Below are 27584 nucleotides of genomic sequence, written 5' to 3' on the forward strand. Positions count from 1 at the left end.
AAACTCCCTAGAATCTTAAATCACAAAATTCTGTACAAGCCTAGATAAATTGTAAAACCTATCAATCAAAAGCAAGGGAGAGATAAAGAATCCAAGAATATGTATTTTGTCTTTTGACCTATACCTGTTTATCTGTCTCTGGTAAAACTTGGCATAGGTAATAGACATGATAGGCACAACCAAAGTAGTCTTTGAAGCTGACCCTTACTTCATACACTAAAACAGTCAATTCAGAATCAGTAATTAATTCCTGTATGGCTCATAAATAGATTGATGTTATCATATTCCTTAGCTGTAGCTGTGATAGAAAATTTTCTACTACTGTCAACGACAGTCACATAACTATGAACAAATACCGACTAATAACAATTTATGAAAGAAAATAATTATTTGGATCACATACTTTGATGTGTCAATCCATTTTGGCAGAGTGGAATAGTGTAAAAGTACAAATAACATGGTAACCAGAATGTGGAGCAAAGGATGATGGATGAGAGGTCAGGACAAGATACAGGCACAATTATTAGCCAACAATGATCTATTTTTTTCAATTTTTTCACTACCTACCTATAATCCCATCTTCTTATGAATTGATCATTCATTAGGTAATCTAATCCATTCATTAGGTGACAGTTGCTGGGATCTAATCATTTCCAAATAGCCCATCTGTAAGCAACAAACCCCAACACAAGAGCCTGTAGGGAAGCATTTCAAACTTAAATCATAACAAGTATATTTTTCATTGTATATCAACAAACTCCATTGCTGATGAGGACCGGAGACAGAGAGCAGGAGTGTTCTCAGGGGCAACTATCTTCTTGATACAGTCATTTCTTCATTGGCAGAAAATGACTTGAGACACAGGCTAGGAGTTAGCATCCCCAGTATAACCTTCAACCAAGAAACATAGGTATTGGGGCTGGGGGGCTGGGCAAATAAATTCTCTAGTTTCCCATTCTTCAGAGGTAAAATTCTGAATCACTTCTTCCAACATTCTTCCATCTATTCTCAGAAAGGCAAATCTCCAGTATCTCATAGAGGCTCAGTAACAGAAGGTATCAGCTTCACTTCCTTCTTAGTAACATTTTCTCTAGGAACTTAAGCCCAACAAAATAAAATAATGTAGGCAGGATGAAGAATATACTCAAATTTAATTAAAATGTTCTATGCTCAAGATCAAGACTTCAATTTATGGGTAGAAGAAATGTGAAACACATCAAAAAACTTAGAATCAAGTTTTGATCAGTAATAGGAGAGCATTTTTTTAAATGGCCAGAAAACATATATTTTATGCAGAACAATGCTAAAATAGATGATGGTAGATTTTTTTTCTTGAAAACAATGTTCACAAAATTGTAAAACGACAACTTTAGAGCCTTGATAGGTTCTACTGAGCTATAAATCTATATACAATAAAAATATTCTTCAGATATTTTCACAATCAGAAAACATGTACTTCTGGATATTTAAAGTCAGTGTTTTATGCAGAAGTATTTCTAGATGCAAGTATAGATATTTACAATACCATAAAAAGCATTAGAAATGAAAACATTTATATATATAATGAATAGTAGTTTCCAGATATTTAAAAGTTTCTACAATTCTATAGCTATAACAAAATAACAATATCCCAAGAGTTATGGAAAGAGATAGTTAACCAAAGGTAAAAGAAAATAGAGTTATTAATGGAAAACAACTATACCAATTGATTATACAATGCCAAATGATCAGCCCCAAAAATATAAATATAGGAAGTATTATGTGGCTTAAAGGGTTATATTTATGAATATATGTAGAAAATAATGATTAGTTTAAATTAAAAGAGGTCATTAAATTAAAGAAGCATGGGAAGTTTTGGAGGGATAAAAGGGAAGGGGAATATGTTGTAATTAAACACCTTAAAGGAGAAAAATTTAGAATAAACTAAAGAAACAAAAGACAGGAAATTAAGAGTTAACAAAAATAGTAATGTTCATGCAGATATAAATGACCTTATACCAAAATCAAATATGAAAGTTAAAGGAGTGAATTTTTTTAATAGTAAGATATACACCTAGGCTTGCTACAAAGGACACATTTTTAAAAATACAAACACATAAAGGTTATTTTTTAAATCTGCAAAGAATGTGTGGTAGTTTAAAATATACTTTGCCCAGGAAGTGACACTATTAGGAAGTTTGGCCTTGTTGTAGTGATGTGGCCTTTTTGGAGGAAGTGTGTCATTTTGGGAGTGGGCTTTGAGACCCTTCTTCTAGCTGCCTGGAAGATAGTGTCTCCTGGCTAGAGTCACATCAAGACGTTGAACTCTCAGTTCCTCCAGTGATATGCCTGCCTGGCTGCTGCCATGCTTCCTATCTTGATGATAATAGACTGATGCTCTGAACCTGAAAGCCAGCCCTAACTGTTGTTCTTTATAAGAGTTGGCTTGGTCATGGTGTCTTTTCACAGCAATGGAAACCCTAACTAAAACAGGCTGCATACATGACTATCAGCCACAGTAAACACAGAGAAAGTCAGATCAAAAGATTACAAAATGATTTTATACTAAAATATTATTAAGTATATTATAAATCATAAAATATTTGCAAACATAATCACAATGAATGCTTATATGAATAAAAATGAAAAAAATCAGACAAACTCATAATTATAGTCAATGATTTTAATATCCTTTTGAAAATTGTATCAAATAGTATCAGAAAATTGTCACTAGAAACGAAGTAGAAATATTTATATTTTTAGACCAAAACAGTAAGCAATAGCAAAATGCATATTCTCTTGAGGGGTAGGAGGAACATTTGTTGAAATGAAATTCATTGTTATTAAAAAGTATCTCAATAAATTTAAAAAGAAAAAAATTCAGTTCAGAGAAAACTCACCCTTTGTCCACAATGGAAATAAATTTGAAGTCAATCATAAAAGTTGATTTTAGTTTAAGTTAAGTTTGTGTTTATGTTAAGGAATTTCTCTCCTGGACCCATGTGTTCAAGACAGCTCCCCACTTTCTCTTCCATTAGATTTAGCATATCTGGTTTTATGTTGAGGTCTTTGATGACTTGTACTTGAGTTTCATTCAGGGTTATAAATATAGCTTTGTTTGCATTCTTCTATATACAGACATTCAGAAGGAAAAAGGACGTGAAAATAAGACTAAGAAAATCTAAAAACAAAAAGCTTTAAGAAATCCTATTATTTTTATTTACCTAATATGAAATATTTACTGGTATATAAAAAAATTAAGGCACTTGGGTTAACCTTTCTGGCAAAAGCCACAGACTATCTAATAAACCCCCTAGTCTAGGAATGAGTTGTTGCTCATGGGAATCCACAAGACTCCCCATGTAATACAGACTATCTGGGTTGCCCTTTACTGTGTCCCAAAAGTGGGAGGCACGTCTCAGTTGCTAGATACCGTGCATTTCTGACACAGGACTTAAGGAATTTGAGCTAGATCTGAGCTGAAAGTCCTTTCCTGAAGAGAAGCACCAGCAGCTATGCACTTTGACAATGGAGGAAACTAACCAACTGCCCTATCCAGCTATGATGTCTGTTAAAGACAATAATGCCCTGTTTGGCAAGAGATACCTAAAGATGTGATCATGGCACCCAGATCTTGGCAGTAACTGACAGCTATCTAAGTGGAACAGTTGGTAGGCTTTGATAATATATTTACTTTTTGGATTTATTTTAATATACTTTAATTAAAATAATGTGTTGGTTTAAATAAGAGTGACCTCCACTGGCTAATATAGTTGAATGCTTAGTCAATAGGGAGTGGAACTCTTTGAAAGGATTAGGAAGATTAGAAGGAGTGATCTTGCTGGAGGAGATGCATCAATGGAAGTGGGCTTTGAGGATTCAAAAGGCCACACCATTCCCAGTTTATTCTCTTTTCCTTCTATTTACAGATCAGGATGACTTTTATCAGCTATTCCTGCCATCACACTTTCGTTCTGACATCACATACTTTAATTCTCTGGGACTGTAAGCCAATTAAATGCTTTCTTTCATATGTTGCCTTGATTATGGTGTTCTGTCAGAGTAATGTGTGAGTATGTAACAATGACAAAGAAAAAGAAGTTGCGAATCTGAGAGGGAGTCATGTGTTTTCATGGAAATGGCTGAATGTAGGACATGTCAGACCTTGTCCCCAGACAGGCATAAGAAATGGTGAGGTTGAATGAGCTCAAACTCCAGGAATCTCAGAATTGGGATAAGCAGGAGCAGAGACATTCCCTACCTAACTCTAACTGCTATAGAACATGTAACCACGATGCCTCTTTGAGGACCACGGGCACTGTGTCATGTAGCATAAGCATTTGGAGCTCTTTTTCATGCTAATAAGGTATCTAGATAGCTCTGAGTATTCAGCCAATGAGCTTGTCTTCTTGGGCATTCCTTCCTACAAAAGGTATTTTATTCCTGGTTCACCCCAAATAAAGTGAATGCATTCATATCCACCATCAAGTAAACCAGTAAGAACAAGCAAGGATTGTCTCAGGGAGTCACTTCATTAAAGATTGCCTGGGGAAGATCTTCATCTTACAAAGCCAGGCCTAAAACTTCCAAGGAAGGCCTTCTTTCCTCCAGCCCCTCTGTACTCACACTGAATCAGACTAGGTTCCACCTGTCCAGAGCTCTGCCTTCCCCCTCTCTACCTGACACACAGATGCCCTAAGGGGAAGGTAGACCTGTAGATCTCCACTTCCTGATTCTCTTCTTGCTGCTATACTGTTTGCATTTGGGTACCCAGAGAGGAGGCCAGGGACCACTGTGGACTCCTCAATTTGGACTTTGTCCTGCCTATTTCTATTATCAGGGAGAGAAGCAGGGCATAGTACAACAGCTGAAGGGAGGAGAGAAAAAGGGGAAAACAATGTAATTATATTTTAATTAAAAATAAAAATATACTTATATAAAAGGAGGACATCCTGGTTGAAACTGTGTCAACAAGGGATTGATGAGCAAACTATGGTACAATAATACACTAGTGTAAAATGAAACATTGAAGCCTATGCTATAAAGTCATTTTCAAAATCTTTATAATAATGAAGCCAGGCAAAAGGACACTTGCAGGTTCAATCATTATAAAATCCTAAACATTACAAACTTGCCTATAATAATAGAAATATAAGTAAGATAATATTTAGCATATATAACAACTATGTATAATATGTAATAAATATTAAAAGCATGTCATTTGTTCATTTTACTTTATGTATGTGTGCATCTGTGCATGTGTGTACATGCATGTGTGTGTGTCTATGTGTGTGTGTATACCTGACTGTGTATGATTGTAAATGTGTGTATGCCATGTTGTGAATGTGGAGATCAGAAGACAACTCTGAGTGTTCTTTCTCTCTTTGTGCTTTGAAACAAGGTCTCTTGTTTATTCTGCATGTGCCAGGTCCACTGGACCATAGGCTTCAGGGATTCTCCTGCCTCTACCTCCTACCTTGTTACAGGTGCACTAGAACTGCAGATGCAGTTTTACAGCATCTAGCATTTCATATGTTCTGGGAATCTGAACTTGGGTCCTCACACCTGCACAGCAAGCTCTCTAGTCTGTGAGCCTTCTCCCATAACTCTTCAGATCAATCTTTATCATTGTGTAGGGTTATGGTAGGAGAGGGAATAAGAGGGAGATGATTACAAAGGAGAAAGAGGAAACTTTTAGGGCTGTTATACACCTTTTCTGTTTCGATTGCAGTCGTGATGCACATTACCAGAGAAATGCACAAGTCACCAGGGAAATGCAAATTAACAAGCCAATGAGATCATTGCATGCCTATCATTGTTGATTATTCCAGTTGCTGATGAAGATGTGGAATGATGTTCCCTATTTCACAAAACAAGAGACATTTCTAACCAAATATCTGATGAAGATTAAAAATGTTAAAGCTGAAGAAATGGCTCAGCCAGCAAAGTGCTTGCTGTGCAAGCAGCATGAGGACTAGAATTTAATCCCTAACATTCACTCAACAAAACCAGGTATCCCTGACATCCCAGCACTAGAGAGGCAGAGATAGGAGGATTCCTTGGTTTTGCTGACTAACCAGTATAACCTAGTTGGTAAACTCCAGGTTAAGTGACAGACTCTACTTCAAAAAAGTAGTGGAAAGATATTAAGGAAGATATTGACCATTGACTGCCATATCCACATATTTACCTGAACACAGGTGGTTCCTCCACCATGAATATATACACATCCACAGAATAATATATAAGCAATAAGGAGGGAGAGTAGTCTATAAGCCTCATTGTAAATCATTAGATCATTACACCAAGTTGTAATGGAGAAGTATTTTTAGACATAACAGTGTTAGAGGAGCACTATTTTGAGCGAGAAGATAAGGAAGATATTTAGAGAAAATCTAGATGTAAGAGTTCCTGGGTCATAGGATGTATATAAAAAAAAATGCATCTGAAGAGAAGGCAAATATAGCTACAGAGAACTGAGTAGTTCCGTAGAGGGATGGAAGCTATCCTGCTTACCCCCATCTTCTTTTTATTTTTTATTTTTTATAACTATTTATTTATTTATTTACATCTCAAATTCTGCCCCACTTCCTGGTACCTCACAAGGACCATCTTCTATTGCTTTATCCTCTGATAGTGTGGGCCACCCCCCTGGGTATCCCTGTACCCTGGCACATCAGGTCTGCCAGATTAGGTGCATCCTCTTCCACTGAGGCCAGACAAGGCAACCTTCTTAGGGAACAGATACCACAGTCAAACTTTAGCTTTAGGGAGAGCCTCCATTCTAGTTGACTGGGGCCCACCAACCCACCTGCAAAACTTTTGACCCCAAATTTGTCCTGTCTGAAAGAAATACAGGGACAAAGTTGAAGCAGTGGCCAACCAGTAATTGGCCCAACTTGAATCCCTTCCCATGGGCAAGCACCAATTCCTGACATCATTAATGATACTCTTATGTTATGCTTGCAGACAGGAGCCTAGAATAACTGTCCTCTGAGAGGATCAACCAGAGTCTTTCTGTGGATCTGATATACATAGAAACAAAGTGCATAATGAGGTCCATTAAGGTTTTCTCCATATTGAAAGTTCAGTACCAGTTAAGGGTATTGGTGAGGGGCAGGATGCAGGCTTGTAGCAGGAGTTTAAAATGACAATCACCTCTTCTGGCATAAAATGTTCAGGTTTTCTTTATGGTATGTGCTGCAGACCCTCTGGGCCCCTTTGTCTGTGTGGGACGGGTCTCTAGTCGCAGGTAGGCAAAGCGTTGGATGAATTGACAGACACTGCTACTGTTAACCACAAAGATATTATGTTGGTTTTCATTTGGCTTAGTAGAATAGGCAATTCACTTTCTTGCACCTTTGATGGTGTTCACTTATATTGCCAATGTTCCTAAGAGCAAGAATAATTATGTGACTTTGACAATTAAACCAATTGCTGTTTTTACTGGGCAAAGTTCATAAGTTGTTATGATGAGATAAAGTTGCTCCTTATAAGTAACAAATGCACAAAAATCATTAGAAGATGAAGGCCACCACACAGCAGTGCTGGGTGATTGACAGATGAGGCCAGCAGTCCCAGCATCTTAGTGTTTCTGTTACTTCCTCAGTAGGAATCATCCATCACCAAACATCTGAAAAAGGCCAAACTCCCTCAGACTCCTGCTCCATGCCTTTAGTAGCAGCTGCCTCACTAAATGTGACAATCATTAGTATGCCTGAGTGGTCAGCTTCCTCCGTGTCAGGCTGATCTGGGTGCTTGATGGATGCTTTGATTTCGGGCTGGTGAAAGGTAGCATACATTTCAATTAACATGAGGACAACAGTTCTAGAAGTTCCCTTTGCCTAGTCAGAGAGGCAGTGAATATAGAGTTTACAGAGATGTAGGACTGAGTTCAAATCCCCATTAATCTAACTGATGTATGAGCTCATCTAAGTCATATAATTATATTACCAACAACTGAAATTGTTGTGTTTCCAACAACACAAATTCATAGAATAGCTACTGAACATTTGCTAAGCAAACTGGAGTTTCTGCCTAATAAAACGTGATGGTGGAAAACACAACTGGAAAAAAAAACCATCAAGGAAATTATTCCTAATCATACTCCACTATACTCACAGATGAGAGCCTTGCCCCATCATTGTTAGGCTTCCTTCTGCAGCAGATAGGAGCAGGTACAGAAATCCACAACCAGATATTATGCAGGGGGCGGAGAGAGGGAAGTAGTGGGAAAGGGAGAGATAAAGTCTAAGTTGGAAGTCTCCTTGGATCCCTCCCCTTAGAAAATAGAGAACTCTGTAAAACAAGAGAAGACTCTAAGAGTAAGAGAGGATAGAGGGCAATAGAATAACGTGGCCTACTAAGTCAGGATTCACACAGGCTCACAGAGATGTTAACAGCAAGCATGGCGCTGCACCAGATTCTCTGTATATTTGTCATGGTGTTAGCTTGATCCTATTTTGGAATTCCTAAAAGTGGAATTGGAGGTATTTCTGATGCTTTTGCCTACTCTCAAGACTCTTTCTTCTATCAGGTTGCCTTGTCCAATTGTAACATGAGGGCTTTTCCCTGGTCTTATTGTGTCTTGTTTTGTTCTATTTGGTTGCCACCTCTTGAAGGACTGCTATTTTCTGGAAAAGGAAATGGATGGAGACTGGATCTGAGGGAGAGAGGGAATGGGGGAAGCTTGGAGTGGAGGGAGCAGAAACTATGCCTGGGATGTATTACATGAGAGAATAATCTAATTTTTAGAAAAGTCCAGGGTGAAAAAGGCATAGGCTATGCTACGTAGCTCTTTTCACAGAGTTATAGAGTATCTAATGAGATTGTGTTCATAAAAGAACTTAAAAATATAAAGTGTTCAATGATTGAAACAGATGCAAATGCTCCAGAAATGGCAATTTTACAAGTCAGTAAGTGTCAATTTAATGATAAGCTTGAATGCATTTGGAAGAGTCCAAGAATTGGCTCAGGAAAAGCTTCTAGTTTTAATTAGAGACATACATAAAGGACAGTTCTCCAGGTGGCCTCTAACTAACCTATTCTGTACTTTCTCTTACTTACAATGCTCAGACATGATAGTAGACTATACTGGAATGGCAACTGCTGAGATGTAGGAAGAGAAGCCATAGTAACCCAGGCTCTCTACTAATCCCTCCCCCAACCCCAATGCAGGTGTTCTTCATGATTTTGCATGACTGATTGTGGTGACCCACGGAATAAGATCCAGGGTGAGTTGCTTTCTGAAGTTCCTCAGCTACGGTGCTAAAAGCAAATGAGTGAATAAAGATATCTTCTTCAACCAGCTTTCCTGAGCCTGGAGGTTAGCAATGAATGCTAGATTTTCACTGTCCCTTGCTACTAATCTATAAGAATAAACAAATGAACAAATGTCTCTAAAGGACAGTGCAGTTTGTTGTCCCAGTTGTGTGTGTGTGTGTGTGTGTGTGTGTGTGTGTGTGTGTGTGTGTGTTGACACAGGAGATCCATAAAAGTTGGTCCCTAGTGGGAAGTCCACCTCTTTCATATCTCTTTGATCATTTCCCTTCCTTTTCTATTTCTGTGGAAATTTTAATTCTCTTCTCAGTTTCCCATGCCAGGTTTTGACTACTGAGGCATGAGCCTAGTTAGCAGCATATTTTGCCTCACACTATCAGTGATGAGGTGTCTCCAGAAGCTGCATCACCTGTCATTAATGATAGAATTACCTTTATTTGGGAATGAGTTTGTTAGTGCAGTCTTTGAGAGCTTGAAGTACTCAGGTGCCACATGTAGAATGTTTGTCCTGGGGCGTTCCCAGCTCTGTACTGAGATTTTGTACTCTGCTTATATCTCTTACTGTACATCTGGCAGCTATTTGGCCTCAGCTGAAGGAAATAGACACATTACTTCTTCTACTAAAAAGTGAATTGCTATCTTATAGGGGGAAATTTGGTCATGTTATCTAAATCTGAGACCTGAGAAGTCCTTTCTCTTAGGCTATTACTAAGGCTACAGACTAAAGGCTTCAGAGATACTCTTTGCTCTTGGTCTTTGACAAATTGGATTAGTCAAGTGGAAAGGACATTATTTCTAGTGAGTGGTATCAATGTTTTGATTTGTTTACTTTGTATTTATGGTGTACATGTGTATGTGTGCATACATATGCAAGCACACATGTATATGTGAGAAGCTGCCTGATTTTCTATGTACCACATATATGTAGGTAGCCTTGGAGGTAAGAAAAGGTATCAGACACACCACAGTTGGAGTTGCAGAAGGTTTTAAGATATCCAGTGTTGATGCTGGACTGACCTAGGCCCTCCACATGATTCATAAGCATTCTTAACCTATGAATCATCTATCTAGCCCTTTGTGAAAGTTCTAAGTACTGGCTTTGGCATTGTACATAACTAGTTTCTTGTTTATATGTCTGTTTACTTTTTTATCTTAAGCCATGAGGGAAACTCTGAATTTAAAGTTCATAGCACTCAGAAGTGAAGACAAAATATTATGAAATGATACATGTAATCTACATAGCCTGACTAAAAGTCTATACTTAAACACCAGAGTGCATTATCATTGCTGTTTATCATTATTTCTCATTTTTATAAACACAAGGCTTCCATGGCATGCAGATAATTTCTTGTGCATTATTAACTGTGTGTTTGTCTCTCTTAACTGTGGGTTCTTTCACCTCATAGAAGACTTTAATATACACATATTGGGGCAATTTTATAGAGACAATCTAGGCTTCCGATATAGAATGTCTTTTTCTGTTTTTTGCTTTAAATGCTATTTCATTCTGATTTAGATCCCTTGGCCTAGTTTTTCAGAACTAAAGCCTTTCTTATTCTTCTGTGACCTATACACAGTCCTCAGCTTTCCCCTTGATCACTGTGCTCCTGAGGATAACAACGGAACAACTCAAAGGAACTTCTTACAATCTCTTAGTAGTTATATCTTCAATACATTTAATGAAGAATTTTAAAAAAGACTACTTAGGAAATATGATGTGTGTTCAGTAAGTGAATTTGTGTGAAAGTATATAAATTACACAGCTGACAAGTAGCGTGGCTTTATCATAAAATTTCTGTAATAGTTAATTCTAGGATCTTAATCTTCTTTGACTTGAGGCAATTAAGAGATTCCTGGAGTTAGATGGGGATTCTGTCAAAGTCTAGGTCTCAGTGGCCCTGAAATTAGGCTTCCTCTAGCTGCTGCTCACATACTGAAATCATGGTACAGAGCCCCACAGCCTTGTGATTCCCTGTATCAAAGCAGGAGCACCAGCCAAGAGAAGCAGACTTGCTCAGTGAACCACAGAAGAAAGAATCCCTGATAGAGACAAGAGTCATGTTTCCATGACAAAGCAGTTTTCTTCCCCTGGCTTTCCTTTGTTAATTTTCTTACAGCAGAATTCTAAAACAAGCATCTTTATTGTGCAAGGACCGTATTTTGATCTAATTGGTGGTCTCCAAAGGGCACTCAAAGCTCAATCCAATGTCATTGAAGTGCTAATGCCTAGTAGATACTGGTCTTGATTCAACTATAGTATTTTATATATGTGCAGGATTCTAAGGAGAAGGTGGCTTCAATTGTGTTGCAAGCTTTTGCAGGAAAAAAAATCAGGCTTGTCCTCTGTAGCTCTCAGGCTCTAGAAAAGAACGGGTAAAAGTCTAATGAGACAGTTCTTAGGTCAGTTTAGAGTTCTACAGGCTATAGTGTACTTAGGGCTACCAAGGTCAAACTACATGTTCTCTGTCTCAAGGAAAACACAATAGAGAGGGTAAGATGAACATATAAGTAAATACATGCAAAATATTATGATATTTGCAGTGTTACAACCTACAGTTACCAAGTGCAAATCAGCAAAAGATTCATAATATATTATCATATTATATTTACTCTATCTTCAAAAAGGAATATTTCTGTTGATAATACCATACTGTAAGTTGCTAAATATTGCCTAGATCATTAAAGTATCTTGCCAAGTCAGTGATGTCATGACTTATGCCCATTGGGCATAAGGCAGAGGTTTCCTATCTAAGCACTCTGATGACATCATACACAGTTAAGACCTATGTCGATCAAGTACATGAAATAAATATTGTAAAGGTTAAACCTTGACTGTCAGTTCAATTAGACTGAGAAATACCACAATCAGTAAAGCAAACCTCTTGGTGATCTGTGAGTGTACTTATAGTGGCACTGGAATGTTAAGGCTCTAAGTAACTGAATGGTTTGGCCCACTTATGGATTAAAATGTTGAATAGACTCTAGAAGATGGTAGAATGCTGGAAGGTGGAGTCTGGTCCAAGGGAGTAGGACAAGGTGTATTAGTCTGAACCCTTACTGTTACAAATCTACTACCTTCAGGCCAGTCAATGTTGAGAACTGAAACTGCTTTACTTCCAGACAACCAGTGAGCAGACTCTGCCATCGGCTCCCACCACCATGATGCTGAGCCACAGTGTAGACCTAAGAGAATGAAGCTGAGTAATAGGACCCTCTGAGACTGTGATCCAAAACACATTTCCCCTCCATTCACGTTGTTAATGCCATGTATTTCATCATTGTGTTGATAAAGTAATAAACTAATACCAAAGTTTTCAGGTGAAATTCTTTTATGAAAAGTCACTTGGTAATTGGCCATTTAAATCAGCAAGGAAAAACAGAGTCATTTTATGTTCTGTGTTGCTTTGCCCTTCTTCATCCTGCATTCCTCTCATTATAATAATAAAACATTCTTTCCACATGACTGATTATATGAGTATAGTTTCTTTAACCCACAGACCTGGAAACCATTGATCTGCCTCCATCACACTTTTTTTTTTTAATATTTTTTTATTACACCTTTTCCTCAATTACATTTCCAATGCTATCTCAAAAGTCCCCCATACCCTCCCCCCCACTTCCCTACCCACCCATTCCCATTTTTTTGGCCCTGGCGTTCCCCTGTAATGGGGCATATAAAGTTTGTGTGTCCAATGGGCCTCTCTTTCCAGTGATGGCCAACTAGGCCATCTTTTGATACACATGTAGCTAGAGTCAAGAGCTCCTGGGTACTGGTTAGTTCATACTGTTGTTCCACCTAGGGTTGCAGATCCCTTCAGCTCCTTGGGTACTTTCTCCAGATCTTCCATTGGGGGCCCCGTGATCCAATCACTAGCTGACTGTGAGCATCCACTTCTGTGTTTGCCAGGCCCCTGCATAGTCTCACAAGAGACAGCTATATCAGGGTCCTTTCAGCAAAATCTTGCTAGTGTATGCAATGGTGTCAGTGTTTAGAAGCTGATTATGGGATGGATCCCTGGATATGGCAGTCTCTAGATGGTCCATCCTTTCATCACAGCTCCAAACTTTGTCTCTGTAACTCCTTCCATGGGTGATCTGTTCCCAATTCTAAGAAGGGGCATAGTGTCCACACTTCAGTCTTCTTTCTTCTTGAGTTTCATGTGTTTAGCAAACTGTATCTTATATCTTGGGTATCCTAAGTTTTGGGCTAATATCCATTTATCATTGAGTACATATTGTGTGAGTTCTTTGTGATTGGGTTACCTCACTCAGGATGATGCCCTTCAGGTCCATCCATTTGGCTAGGAATTTCATAAATTCATTCTTTTTAATAGCTGAGTAGTACTCCATTGTGTAAATGTGCCACATTTTCTGTATCCATTCTTCTGTTGAGGCGCATCTGGGTTCTTTCCAGCTTCTGGCTATTATAAATAAGGCTGCTATGAACATAGTGGAACTTGTGTCCTTCTTACCGGTTGGGACATCTTCTGGATATATGCCCAGGAGAGGTATTGCTGGATCCTCCGGTAGTACTATGTCCAATTTTCTAAGGAACCACCAGACTGATTTCCAGAGTGGTTTTACAAGCTTGCAATACCACTGACAATGGAGGAGTGTTCCTCTTTCTCCACATCCTTGCCAGCATCTGCTGTCACCTGAAATTTTGATCTTAGCCATTCTGACTGGTGTGAGGTGGAATCTCAAGGTTGTTTGATTTGCATTTCCCTGATGATTAAGGATGTTGAACATTTTTTCAGGTGCTTCTCTGCCATTCGGTATTCCTCAGGTGAGAATTTTTGTTCAGTTCTGAGCCCCATTTTTTAATGGGGTTATTTGATTTTATGGAGTCCACCTTCTTGAGTTCTTTATATATATTGGATATTAGTCCCCTATCTGATGTAGGATGGTAAAGATCCTTTCCCAATCTGTTAGTGGTCTTTTTGTCTTATTGACTGTGTCTTTTGCCTTGCAGAAACTTTGTAGTTTCATGAGGTCCCATTTGTCAATTCTTGATCTTACAGCACAAGCCATTGCTGTTCTATTCAGGAATCTTTCTCCTGTGCCCATATCTTCAAGGCTTTTCCCCACTTTCTCCTCTATTAGTTTCAGTGTCTTGGGTTTTATGTGAAGTTCCTTGATCCACTTAGATTTGACCTTAGTACAAGGAGATAGGAATGGATCGATTCGCATTCTTCTATATGATAACAACCAGTTGTGCCAGCACCATTTGTTGAAAATGCTGTCTTTCTTCCACTGGATGGTTTTAGCTCCCTTGTCGAAGATCAAGGGACCATAGGTGTGTGGGTTCATTTCAGGGTCTTCAATTCTATTCCATTGGTCTACTTGTCTGTCACTATACCAGTACCATGCAGTTTTTATCACAATTGCTCTGTAGTAAAGTAGGTCAGGCATGGTGATTCCACCAGAGGTTATTTTATCCTTGAGAAGAGTTTTTGCTATCCTAGGTTTTTTGTTATTCCCAATGAATTTGCAGATTGCTCATTCTAATTCGTTGAAGAATTGAGTTGGAATTTTGATGGAGATTGTGTTGAATCTGTAGATTGCTTTTGGCAAGATAGCCATTTTTACAATGTTAATCCTGCCAATCCATGAGCATGGGAGATCTTTCCATCTTCTGAGATCTTTTTTAATTTCTTTCTTCAGAGACTTGAAGTTCTTATCATAGAGATCTTTCCCTTTGTTAGTTAGAGTCATGCCAAGATATTTTAAATTATTTGTGACTATTGAGAAGGGTGTTGTTTCCCTAATTTCTTTCTCAGCCTGTTTATTCTTTGTGTAGAGAAAGGCCATTGACTTGCTTGAGTTAATTTTATATCCAGCTACTTCACTGAAGCTGTTTATCAGGTTTACGAATTCTCTGGTGGAATTTTTAGGGTCACTTATATATACTATCATATCATCTGCAAAAAGTGATATTTTGACTTCATCTTTTCTAATTTGTATCCCCTTGATCTACTTTTGTTGTCGAATTGCTCTGGCTAGGACTTCAAGTACTATGTTGAATATTTATGGGGAGAGTGGACAGCCTTGACTAGTCCCTGATTTTAGTGGGATTGCTTCAAGCTTCTCACCATTTATTTTGATGTTGGCTACTGGTTTGCTGTAGATTGCTTTTATCATGTTTAGGTATGGGCCTTGAATTCCTGAACTCTCCAAGACTTTTATCATGAATGGGTGTTGGATCTTGTCAAGTGCTTTTTCAGCATCTAATGAGAAGATCATGTGGATTTTGTCTTTGAGTTTGTTTATATAATGGATTACATTGATGGATTTCCATATATTAAACCATTCCTGCATCCCTGGAATAAAACCTACTTGGTCAGGATGGATGATTGCTTTAATGTGTTCTTGGATTCGGTTAGTGAGAATTTTATTGAGTATTTTTGCATCAATATTCATAAGGGAAATTGGTCTGAAGTTCTATATCTTTGTTGGATCTTTCTGTGGTTTAGGTATCAAGAGTAATTGTGGCTTCATAGAATGAGTTGGGTAGAGTTCCTTCTACTTCTATTTTGTGGAATAGTTTGTGCAGAACTGGAATTAGATCTTCTTTGAACGTCTGGTAGAACTCTGCACTAAACCCATCTGGTCTTGGCCTTTTTTTGGCTGGGAGACTATTAATGACTGCTTCTATTTCTTAAGGGGATATGGGACTGTTTAGCTCTTTAACCTGATCCTGATTTAACTTTGGTACCTGATATCTGTTCAGAAATTTGTCCATTTTGTCCAGGTTTTCAAGCTTTGTTGAGTATAGCCTTTTGTAGAAGGATCTGATGTTGTTTTGGATTTCTTCAGGATCTGTTTTTATGTCTCCCTTTTTATTTCTGATTTTGTTAATTAGGATGTTGTCCCTGTACCCTCTAGTGAGTCTAGCTAAGTGTTTATCTATCTTGTTGATTTTCTCAAAGAACCAACTCCTCGTTTGGTTAATTCTTTGAATAGTTCTTCTTGTTTCTACTTGGTTGATTTCATCCCTGAGTTTGATTATTTCCTGCCATCTACTCCTCTTGGGTGAATTTTCTTCCTTTTTTTCTTGAGCTTTTAGATGTGTTGTCAAGCTGCTAGTGTGTGCTCTCTCTAATTTCTTTTTGGAGGCACTCAGAGCTATAATTTTCCCTCTTAGAAATGCTTTCATTGTGTCCCATAGGTTTGGGTATGTTGTGGCTTCATTTTCATTAAACTGTAAAAGTCTTTAATTTCTTTCTTTATTCCATCCTTGACCAAGGTATTATTGAGAAAAGTGTTATTCAGTTTCCAAGTGATTGTTGCTTTCCATTATTTATGTTGTTATTGAAGATCAGCCTTAGTCCATGGTGGTCTGATAGGATGCATGGGACAATTTCAATATTTTTGTATCTGTTGAGGCCTGTTTTGTGACCAATTATATGGTTAGTTTTGGAGAAGGTCCTGTGAGGTGCTGAGAAGAAGGTATATCCTTTTGTTTTAGGATAAAATGTTCTGTAGATATCTGTTAAGTCCATTTGTTTCATAACTTCTGTTAGTTTCACTGTGTCCCTGTTTAGTTTCTGTTTCCACGATCTGTCCATTGATGAAAGTGGTGTGTTGAAGTCTCCCACTATTATTGTGTGAGGTGCAATGTGTGCTTTGAGCTTTACCAAAGTGTCTTTAATGAATGTGGCTGCCCTTGCATTTGGGGCATAGATATTCAGAATTATGAGTTCGTCTTGGAGGATTTTAACTTTTATGAGTATGAAGTGTCCCTCCTTGTCTTTTTTGATAACTTTGGGTTGGAAGTCGATTTTATTCGATATCAGAATGGCTACTCCAGCTTGTTTCTTCAGACCATTTGCTTGGAAAATTGTTTTCCAGCCTTTCACTCTGAGGTAGTGTCTGTCTTTTTCCCTGAGATGAGTTTCCTGTAAGCAGCAGAATGTTGGGTCCTGTTTGTATAGCCAGTCACTTAGTCTATGTCTTTTTATTGGGGAATTGAGTCCATTGATATTAAGAGATATTAAGGAAAAGTAATTGTTGCTTCCTTTTATTTTTGTTGTTAGAGTTGGCATTCTGTTCTTGTGGCAGTCTTCTTTTAGGTTCATTGAGGGATTACTATCTTGCTTTTTCTAGGGCGTGATTTCCGTCCTTGTATTGTTTTTTTCTGTTATTATCCTTTGAAGGGCTGGATTCATGGAAAGATAATGTGTGAATTCAGTTTTGTCGTGGAATACTTTGGTTTATCCATCTATGGTAATTGAGAGTTTGGCCAGGTATAGTAACCTGAGCTGGCATTTGTGTTCTTTTTGGGTCTGTATAACATCTGTCCAGGCTCTTCTGGCTTTCATAGTCTCTGGTGAAAAGTCTGGTGTAATTCTGATAGGCCTGCCTTTATATTTTACTTGACCTTTCTCCCTTACTGCTTTTAATATTCTATCTTTATTTAGTGCATTTGTTATTCTGATTATTATGTGTCGGGAAGAATTTCTTTTCTGGTCCAGTCTATTTTTAGTTCTGTAGGCTTCTTGTATGTTCATGGGCATCTCTTTCTTTAGGTTTGGGAAGTTTTCTTCTATAATTTTGTTGAAGATATTTGCTGGTCCTTTAAGTTGAAAATCTTCATTTTCATCACCTCCTATTATCCGTAGGTTTGGTCTTCTCATTGTGTCCTGGATTTCCTGGATGTTTTGAGTTAGGATCCTTTTGCATTTTATATTTTCTTTGATTGTTGTGCCAATGTTCTCTATGGAATCTTCTGCACCTGAGATTCTCTCTTCCATCTCTTGTATTCTGTTGGTGATGCTTGCATCTATGGTTCCAGATTTCTTTCCTAGGGTTTCTATCTCCAGCGTTGCCTCACTTTGGGTTTTCTTTATTGTGTCTATTTCCCTTTTTCGGTTTAGTATGGTTTTGTTCATTTCCATCACCTGTTTGGATGTGTTTTCCTGTTTTTACTTTAGGACCTGTAACTCTTTAGCAGTGCTCTCCTGTATTTCTTTAAGTGAGTTATGAAAGTCCTTCTTGATGTCCTCTACCATCATCATGAGATATGCTTTTAAATTGGGTCTAGATTTTCAGTTCTGTTGGGGTGCCCAGGACTAGGTGGTGTGGGAGTGCTGCGTTCTGATGATGGTGACGGGTTTTAATTTCTGTTAGTAGGATTCTAAAGTTTGCCTTTCGCCATCTGGTAATCTCTGAAGCTAGCTGTTATTGTTGTCTCTGGTTAGAGCTTGTTCCTCAGGTGACTCTGATAGCCTCTATCAGCAGACCTGGGAGGCTGGCTCTCTCCTTAGTTTCAGTGGTCAGAGTATTCTCTGCAGGCAAGCTCTATTCTTGCAGGGAAGGTGCCTAGATAACTGGTGTTCGAACCTGCCTACTGGCAGAAGTTGTGTTCCACTCACCAGAAGTCTTAGGATCCCATGGGGAATCCTGTGTGGGTCCTTGCAGGTGTCCGGAGACTCCACTGGAAGGCACCCCGGTGCTCGAGTGGACCGGAAGGGACTTGTGCCCCAGCTCAGACTGGGTTGCCTGCTTCCCTAGCTAATGCAGTCTCAGGTTCTGCATGATTAGATTGGAGCAGATGCTGTGTTCCACTCACCAGAGGGCTTAGGATCCCATGGGGAATCCTGTGTGGGTCCTTGCGGGTGTCCGGAGACTCCTCTGGCAAGGCACCCAGGTGCTTGAGTCTCCATCACTCTTGTTTTGTTTTGTTTTGTTTTGTTTCAGGTATTTGGATAGTGGCAAAAATTAACATAAATAAATACGCCTTGACCAAAGTATTCCACTGCTACATATTTATCCAAAAGAAATGAAAAAAATATGCTTATGTAAAGATACGCACCATGATGGTTTGACTCAGGTAGTGGCACTATTTGGAGGTGTGGCTTTGTTGGAATAGGTGTGTCACTGTGGGCATGGGCTTAAGGCCCTAACTCTAGCTGGCTGGATGATGAAGATGTAAAACTCTCAGCTCCTTCTGCACCATGCCCATCCTGAATGTTGCCATGCCCCTGCCTTAATGACCATGGACTGAACCTCTGAACCTGTAAGCCAGTCCCAATTAAATATTGTCTTTATAAGAACTGCATTAGTCATGGTATCTGCTCACAGAAGTAAAACCCTAACTAAGACATGCACCTAAATATGCAGTAAACCCTTGCTTATAGTAGTAGTTCATAAAAGGAAACAGTTTCAATAGATAATAGTAAACAAAATGTGGGGTATCTCTATAACAGGCTACTGTTGAACAATGAAAATGAACGGATTGCTGATACACAAAAGCATAAGTGAATACTGAAGTCACTATTTGAGGCAAATTGGAATATACAAAAAAGCTTGTATAGTACAGCTCCACTAATACATCTGAGAAACCTAAGACTATTCTGAATGTCAGAAAACATGCTTGGGATGGGGAGGGTGGTTTCATGGCTAAGAAGCTCAAGTAATGTTTACTGTAACATCTGTGTTAGGTTTTGAAAGGAGTTGTGATTTCACAAGTGTATACACATGTCAAAATGTATCTTAGTTGTCCATTTTAAATAGACAATTATGGTTTGAGATGACAAAAGGGAATCCGTTGCAGCTAACATGTATTCATAGTAAAATTATTTGCATATCATGACTACTTCTTAACGCAGGGCAATCAACTCATATCACCTGGAAAATTAATTTAATGCTAACGTACTGTTGAGTAAATTAAGTTGGAAATAAAATATTAGGGTGACTGAAAGGATAGCTGAGTGATTAACAACACTGGCTGCTGTTCCAGAGGACCTGACTTCCTAGCACCCACGTCAAGCAGTTCACAATTGCTTATAACTCTAGCTCCATAGTATCAGACAGCCTCTTCTGTCTCCTCAATCATCTTTGTGCACAAGTGCATACAAACACAAACATACACAGGAACACACAAACACACACAGGCATGCACACACACCTGCACACCTGCACGCACACCACAATGAAAAATATAAGAAATTTTTAGTTCTTCAGTTAATATAAAACATAATATAAATGTAATTACCTAAGGTAATATAAATGTACCTTAGGTTTAATTCTTCCTGCCTCCTTCTCAGTGTTACTCTCTAGAAGATTTTATTCAAGAACTCCCCTTCCCTATTGTTTCTTTCAGGTACTCCCCAATATTTTTTAATATTGATTATTCCATTCATTTACATCTCAAATGATATTCCATTTCCCAGTTATTCCTTCACAAACCCTCCATCCCACATCTGTCTTTTCCTCCCTCCCATTTGCCTCTATCAGGGTGCTTCCCCACCCACCCACTTTCTGTCACCCCACTGCTCTAGCATTCCCCCTACGCTGGGGCATCAAACCTTCACAGGACTAAGAGCCTCCCCTCCCATTGCTGTCAGACTAGGCCATCCTCTGCTACATATGTATCTCAAGCCATAGATACCTCCCTGTACACTCCTTGGTTAGTAATCTAATCCCTGGGAGCACTGGGTAGTCAGGCCAGCTGATATTGTTTTTCCTATGGGGTTACAACCTTCATATGCTCCTCCAGATCTTCTGCCAGCTCCCCCATTTGGGTCCAGAAACTCAGTCTGATGGTTGGCCTCAAGTATTCACATCTGCAATGGTCAGTTGCTGGCATAACCTCCCAAGGAACCAACACACTAGGTTCCTGTCAGCAAGTGCCTTCTGGCAATAACAACAGTGTCTTGTGTTTGGTGTCTGCAGACAGGATGGATCCCCAGGTGGGGCAGTCCCTGGATAGCCCTTCCATCAGTTTCTGCTCCATTTTTTGTCCCTGTCTTTCCTTTGGACAGGAATATTTCTGGGTTAAAAACTTTGAGATGCGTGAGTGGCCCCATTCCTTGTCCGGGGACCATACCTATCTACTGGAGGTAGTCTCTACAGATTCTATCTTCCCATCACTGTGCATTTCAGCTAGACTCATCCGCTTTGGATCCTGGGAGCCTCTCACTTCCCTGGCATCTGGGACCCTCCAGTGGCTGTCCCCAGTTCCGCATCTCCCACTGCTACATATTTTTATTCAATTTCCTGACCCTCTGTACCTCTTTCCAGTCCCCTCTAGTACCTGATTCTGCTCCTTTATTTTCTCTCCATTCTCTCTTTCTCCCAGGTACCCCTCCCTCCACTTCCTGTGATCATCCTGTATGCCAATTTGAAACAACAAAAGTATATATAGTACTGATACTTGTTTAGTTACTATTTCTCTGGCCATATAAGCTTCCTGGGATCTGCAACCTTGTTGCTTTTCACCAAATGTATTATCAAGGACTGATACCCTATGTAGCATAAATAAATATATTATAAATATTTACTGAACACATTGATACAAAAGACAGTGTATAAAAATTAATCAAGTAAAAGTATATCATGACCTGCTCTGTCTGCAAGGAAAAACGTGTTCTCTCAGGCATTTTACAGGGGCAGATGAGGAGTGTTGAGAAGTCACTGGTCATCAGTGAGCATGTGTCCAGAGGCACCAGCTGCAGCTAATTCACTCTGGTATTTCAGGGATGGACTTCAGGACTCATCTAATGAGTGTCCACAGTAGCTTTAATGAGATCCTTGCCCAGACATGATGAATGCCCAGTGCACAGCTCTTAAACACAGCATGGCACAAATACTAAAAGCCTGTTTTCTAAGAACCACCACATATTTTTAAGAGAGCCACCACATAGAATTAAACTACACTATATGTAGATTGTAATGCCATCAATGTCTTACACATGCCAAATAAAGCAATGCTTATAGCTGTATTTCCAAGTATGTTGTATTGAGTGAGTATCAGATTGACCTGGGAACTGTCTTGGGTTCTGCCAAGTTAGTGGAAAGTGGGCTAGAATAGTTTCTTGGTAGGAGAGAAGACCAAGTTGTTAACAGGATTTAAGGGAGGCTTTTAACTATGTTGAACTTCAGTTTGCTACTTTAACTAAGGTGACTCCAATGATTTTCAACCAAAGAGAAAGGAATGAATAAGGTAAAATTACATAGCAGTTATTAAATGTTGGTGGATATATAATTGCATGTTCAGAAAAGTATTTCATGTCTATTTGTTTAAGTAATATTTAGCTAGTTTAAAATCATAATTAAGGTATAATAATTTCACATATACAATAACAAAAATAATAAAATTAATATTAAATCCACCATCTATTTTTATGACATTGAGTCTGCCAACTTAGGAATATACTATATATCTTCAGTTACATAAATCATCTTTAAGGTCTTACAAGAAAGTATAAACTTCTCTCCCTTGTGGGTTTATTTTTGTATTACTGTTTTCATTCTTCTATTTATTACTGTATTTCCAGTTGTTTAAATTGAGCTATAACTGCTATTTCTTTTTTTTATTTTATTTTAAGTATTTTATTTATTTACATTCCAGTCATTGCACCCCTCTTAGTCCTCCCTCTTACAGTTCCTCATCCCATTCCTCCTCCCTTTTGCCTCCCACACAGTGCTTACCCCACCAAGCCTCCCTTTTTTCTGAGTTTCTCAAAGATTAAACACATCTTCTCCCACTGAAGTCAGACCAGGTTGCCCTCTGCTATATATGTGCTATGGGTTTTGGACCAGCCCCTATATGCTCCTGGTTGGTGGCTCTGTGTCTGGGAGCTCCCTGGGATTTGGGTAAGTTGAGACTGCTGGTCTTCCTATGGGGTTGCTCTTCCTTCCTGTCATCTTCTTGAATCCTTCCCCTAGTTCAACCATAGGGATCCCTGACTTTAGTCCAATGGTTAGGTATAAGTATCTGTGTCTTTCTCAGTCAGCTGCTAGTATGGCCTCTCAGAGGACAGCCATGATAGGTTCCTGCCTGTAAGCATATTATAGTATTAATAATCGTGTCAGGCTTTAGTGATTCCCACACTCAGCATGATGGAGCCCAAGTTGGACTGTTCATTGGACTGCCTTTCCTTCAGTTTTTTCCCCTGAAGTTCTTTTAAACAGGAATAACTCTAGGTCACATATTTTGACTGTGGGTTCATAACCCAGTCCCTTTACTAGTGGCTCTGTCTACCTATTAAAGATGGAGTCTTTGAGTTCCCTCTCCCCAATGTTGGGCATTTTGGCTAAGGTTACCTCCATTGAGTCCTGACAGTATCTCACTTCCCAGGTCCCTGGTACTTTCTGGAGGGTTCCCCCACTTCCCACCCCCCCAAGGCTGATTATTTCCATTCATTCTCTTGAACATCTGGGCTTTTCTCCTGTGCCCACCCCCATACATGATCCTGGTCCCCTTCTAGCCTCTCCTCCCATCTCCTACTCAGGTCCTTCCTTCCCTCTACCTCCTGTGATTATTTACTTTCCCCTTCTAAGTAGGATGGAAGCATCCTCAGTTGGTTCTTTCTGCTTGATATACTTCTTATGATCTGTGGGTTGTATCCTAGGTATTCTGTAATTTTTGGCTAATATCCACTTATCAGTGAGTATATACCATGCATGTCCTTTGGAATCTGAGTTTCCTCACTCAGGATGATATTTTCTACTTCCATCCACTTGCCTGCAAAATTTGTGATATCCTCATTTTTACTAGTTGACAAGTATTCCATTGTGTAAATGAAGCACATTTTCTGTATCCATTCTTCAGTTGAGGGACATCTGTGGTATTTTCAACTTTTGGGTCTTACAAGTAAGGCTGCTATGAACACGATGGAGCACATCTCCTTGTGGTATGGTGGGGAATCTTTTGGGTATATACTCAAGAGTAGTATAGCTGGGTCTTCAGGAAGAAATATTTCCAATTTTATGAGGAACCACTAGATTGATTTTCAGAGTGGTTTTACCAGTTTGCAATCCCACCAGCAATGGAGGAGTGTTCCTCTTTCTCCATATTCCAACCAGCTTGTGCTATCACTTTTTTTTTTAAATCATAGCCATTTTGATTGGTATGGGGTAGAATATCAGGGACATTTTGATTTCCATTTTCTGATGACTAAGGACTTTGAACAACATTTCTTTAAATTCTTTTTGGCCATCAGAGACTCTTCTGTTGTAAATTCTCTGTTTAGTTCTGTACTTCATTTTTTAGTTGAGTTATTTGTTTTTTGTTTTTTGGGTTCTTTTGGAGGTTAACATCTTAAGTTCTTTATATATTTTGGATATTATATAACAGGCATGGAAAGAGCAATTTTCAACTTCATATGGAAAAGAAAAAGGCCCAGGATAGTCAAAACAATTCTCAACAATAAGATCCTCCAGGGGAATCACCATCCCTGACTTCAAGTTGTAATACAAAGTAATAGTGATTTTAAAACTTCATGGTATTGGTACAGAGACAGACAGGTTGATCAATGGAATAGAACCGAAAACCCAGAGGTAAACCCACACACCTATGGATATTTGATCTTTGACAAAGAAGCCAAAAGCATACAGTGAAAAAAAAAAGAAAAAGAAAGAAAGAAAGCATCTTCAATAAATGGTGATGATCTAACTGGCAGCCTATATGTAGAAGAATGAAAATAGATCCATGTTTTCATCTTGCATAAAGCTCAAGCCCAAGTGGATCAAGGACCTCAATGTAAAACTAAATACACTGACTCTAATTAAAGAGAAAGTGGAAAAGAAAACAAAAGAGAAAGAAAGTGGGAAAGAACCCCGAACTCTTTAGCACTGGAGGAAATTTCCTAAATAGAACACCAATGACTCAGGCTCTAAGATCAACAATTGATAAATGGGATCTCATGGAACTGAAAAACTTCTGTAAGGCAAAAGACACCATCAATAGAACAAATCAAATTCGCAACCTACACATTGGTAAAAAAACTTCACTAATCCTACATCTAATAGAAATGCTGTTCCTAACATTTCAATTATATTTGCTCCATGTGTTTTTCATATTGACTTTATTGTCATAAATATAATGAAGAGATTTTTCAGCTTCCAGAATCCCTATTCTGTTCTGCGAAGGATCTTATTCTTTGTCTCTTGCAAGTGATTCCTTATCTCCAGTAAAGACCTTCCTTCAGCTTCTTATTCTGTTATTGGTGCGTGAAATTTTCCTGCTGCTATCTGATGAGCTTGACTTTTTTTTATACCTTTTAGTTCTTTAACTGGAAGACAAAATGAGCCATATCAATATGCCTAAACTATATCACTTAAGAGTTCATTCAGTATTTCTTCTGAAGATAGTATCATTTCAGGACCTTGTCTTGATATCTCTCTTGAGGCTTATCAGCTCATGAAGGTAAGAAATCAAGCCAACCTGTTATGGCCACATGAGGCTGTGTTGATGTCTGTGTTCTATGTTGCCAGCAAAAGATATTGTCTGAAGCCATGTTGATGTACATGGCCCAGGCTCCTGTTGGGGACCACAGTGGTATCCATGGCCCATGTAGCCCCATAAGCCATGTTGATATTCTTGGCCTGTGCTGTTCCATGGCCCATGCTGCAGCAGATGAGTTTTGTGTGTGTGTGTGTGTGTGTGTGTGTGTGTGTGTGTGTGTGTGTGCTGATGTTCGTTGTCAGCATGCCACTAGAGGCCATGCTGAGGTTCCTGGCATGTGATGATTTTGCCGACAATGGGGAAGTACATGATCTGTTCTCCCACTTTTGGTAAAGGGCAATAAAGCTACTCTGGCTATGGTATTGGTGACTGCAGACTTGAAGTTGAGAAAGAAGGACATAAAAGGCTTCTTTACCAAGCCCGCTGCTCCCCCTCCACAAAGATGTAACAGCCTAGACAGAAAGATGTCAAAGAGAATTCTCAAAAATTGTGGTAAGGATGCTGAAGTGTAACTCTCCACAACTGATGGCTTCTGGCAGGGGTGTTGTTGGAGAAGAACTCAGTTATTTTTTAATAGCCACTAGGCATTTGACCATACAGTACATATATGTGCAACACAATTTGGATCCTCCCTTCCTTCCTCCCTCTCTCCCTCCTTCCCTCCCTCCCTCCCTTCTCTCTCTCTTTCTTCCTTCCTTTCTTCCTTTCTTTCTTCCTTTCTTCCTTTCTTTCTTTCTTTCTTTCTTTCTTTCTTTCTTTCTTTCTTTCTTTCTTTCTTTCTCCTCCTTCTCTCCCTCCCCCTCCTCATCCTCTTTTTCTTCCCCTTCTTCCCCTCCTGATTGCTGTCATCATCGTCATCATCATCATCATTGTCATCTTCTCGTCTTCATCTTTGTCTTTTCTTCTTATTTGTTTTCTAGAAGGGAAGTCACAAGCATGGATGGGGTAGACTGAGAAGTATGATTGGAGTGCATATGTGAAATTCCCAAATCATCAGTAAAAACTATTATGTTGGACAAGGATTAAAAATTTCTATTGCAATTTAAAAAAATCAGGCAAAGCTCTAAAAAGGATAGGAAGTTGTGCTTTTTTCACTAAGCTACTGAGACCCTTCCCCAATCAGGGAATTAACAAGGGAAGTCCACTCAGACTTCTTAACCCTAATATCTGTGTACCCCAGGAAGTCAGTTAAACTGTTTGGTGACTAGAAATCTACAAACTGGTAGTAAAGATGCACTGTTAACCTAAGGCCACATGATATTACCTCACTCTGGTAAGGGTGAAACCCTACCCAGCTTCCTGAAGGAACTATACTTTTAAGAAAATTTTAAAAGTTACTCTATACTTCTACTTGGAGACAAACAGACCACTGGATTTTTCAAAGTTCCTGTGCCTTCTATCCTATCTCTCCTGCAATACTGAGAGACAGGCCAACTACTGATTTAACTAAAATTAGATGATAGTTAAATTTATTCTCTCCCTCTCTAAAAACTATCTGAGAGACCTCTGATCTGACTATGGAATTCCTTCATATATTTCTGGGTTTTTTTTCTGTCTTCCTTTATTTTATTTATTTATTTATTTATTTATTCATTCATTCATTCATTCATTTGTTTTTGCTAATTGGGCCAACCTGCTAAAACCATAGAAACTGTTTACTCCTTTATAATCAGTGTCTATTTATAGAAACAGTTGCAAAGGTACACTGTAATCTGTAAGATTGGTGGATTCTATGGGAACTGTTGTACATGGGAGATGGTAATGGGCATATCTTAAGAAGAAGGCAACCATTTGGTTTACAGACACTTTTGGCTTGTGACCCCATAAAGATGGAAGCAGCCATGTGAGGTAATCACCACCTTGGTTATTGTAACCAACCCTGTGACATTAACAAAGTATGGTGGCACCAGTAGAACTTCCTTGTCTACTGGGATCTCTGATAACCATTGTTACAGTAACAAGAGTTAACAAAAAGGAAAAAATAATTAAAGAAAAAAAGAAGCTTAATATAATTACCTTCTTAGTGCTTACTAACCTAGATTATCAGGAATTAAACCCAATTTGCATGTTAAGTTGTGAAATTAAAAAAAAAATCCTAATTTGGATAATATTCTATAAACTAAGATAATCACAA

Source organism: Mus caroli, unplaced genomic scaffold (assembly GCF_978045245.1).
Source record: "Mus caroli unplaced genomic scaffold, Mus_caroli_1 scaffold_16, whole genome shotgun sequence".
NCBI lineage: Eukaryota > Metazoa > Chordata > Mammalia > Rodentia > Muridae > Mus > Mus caroli.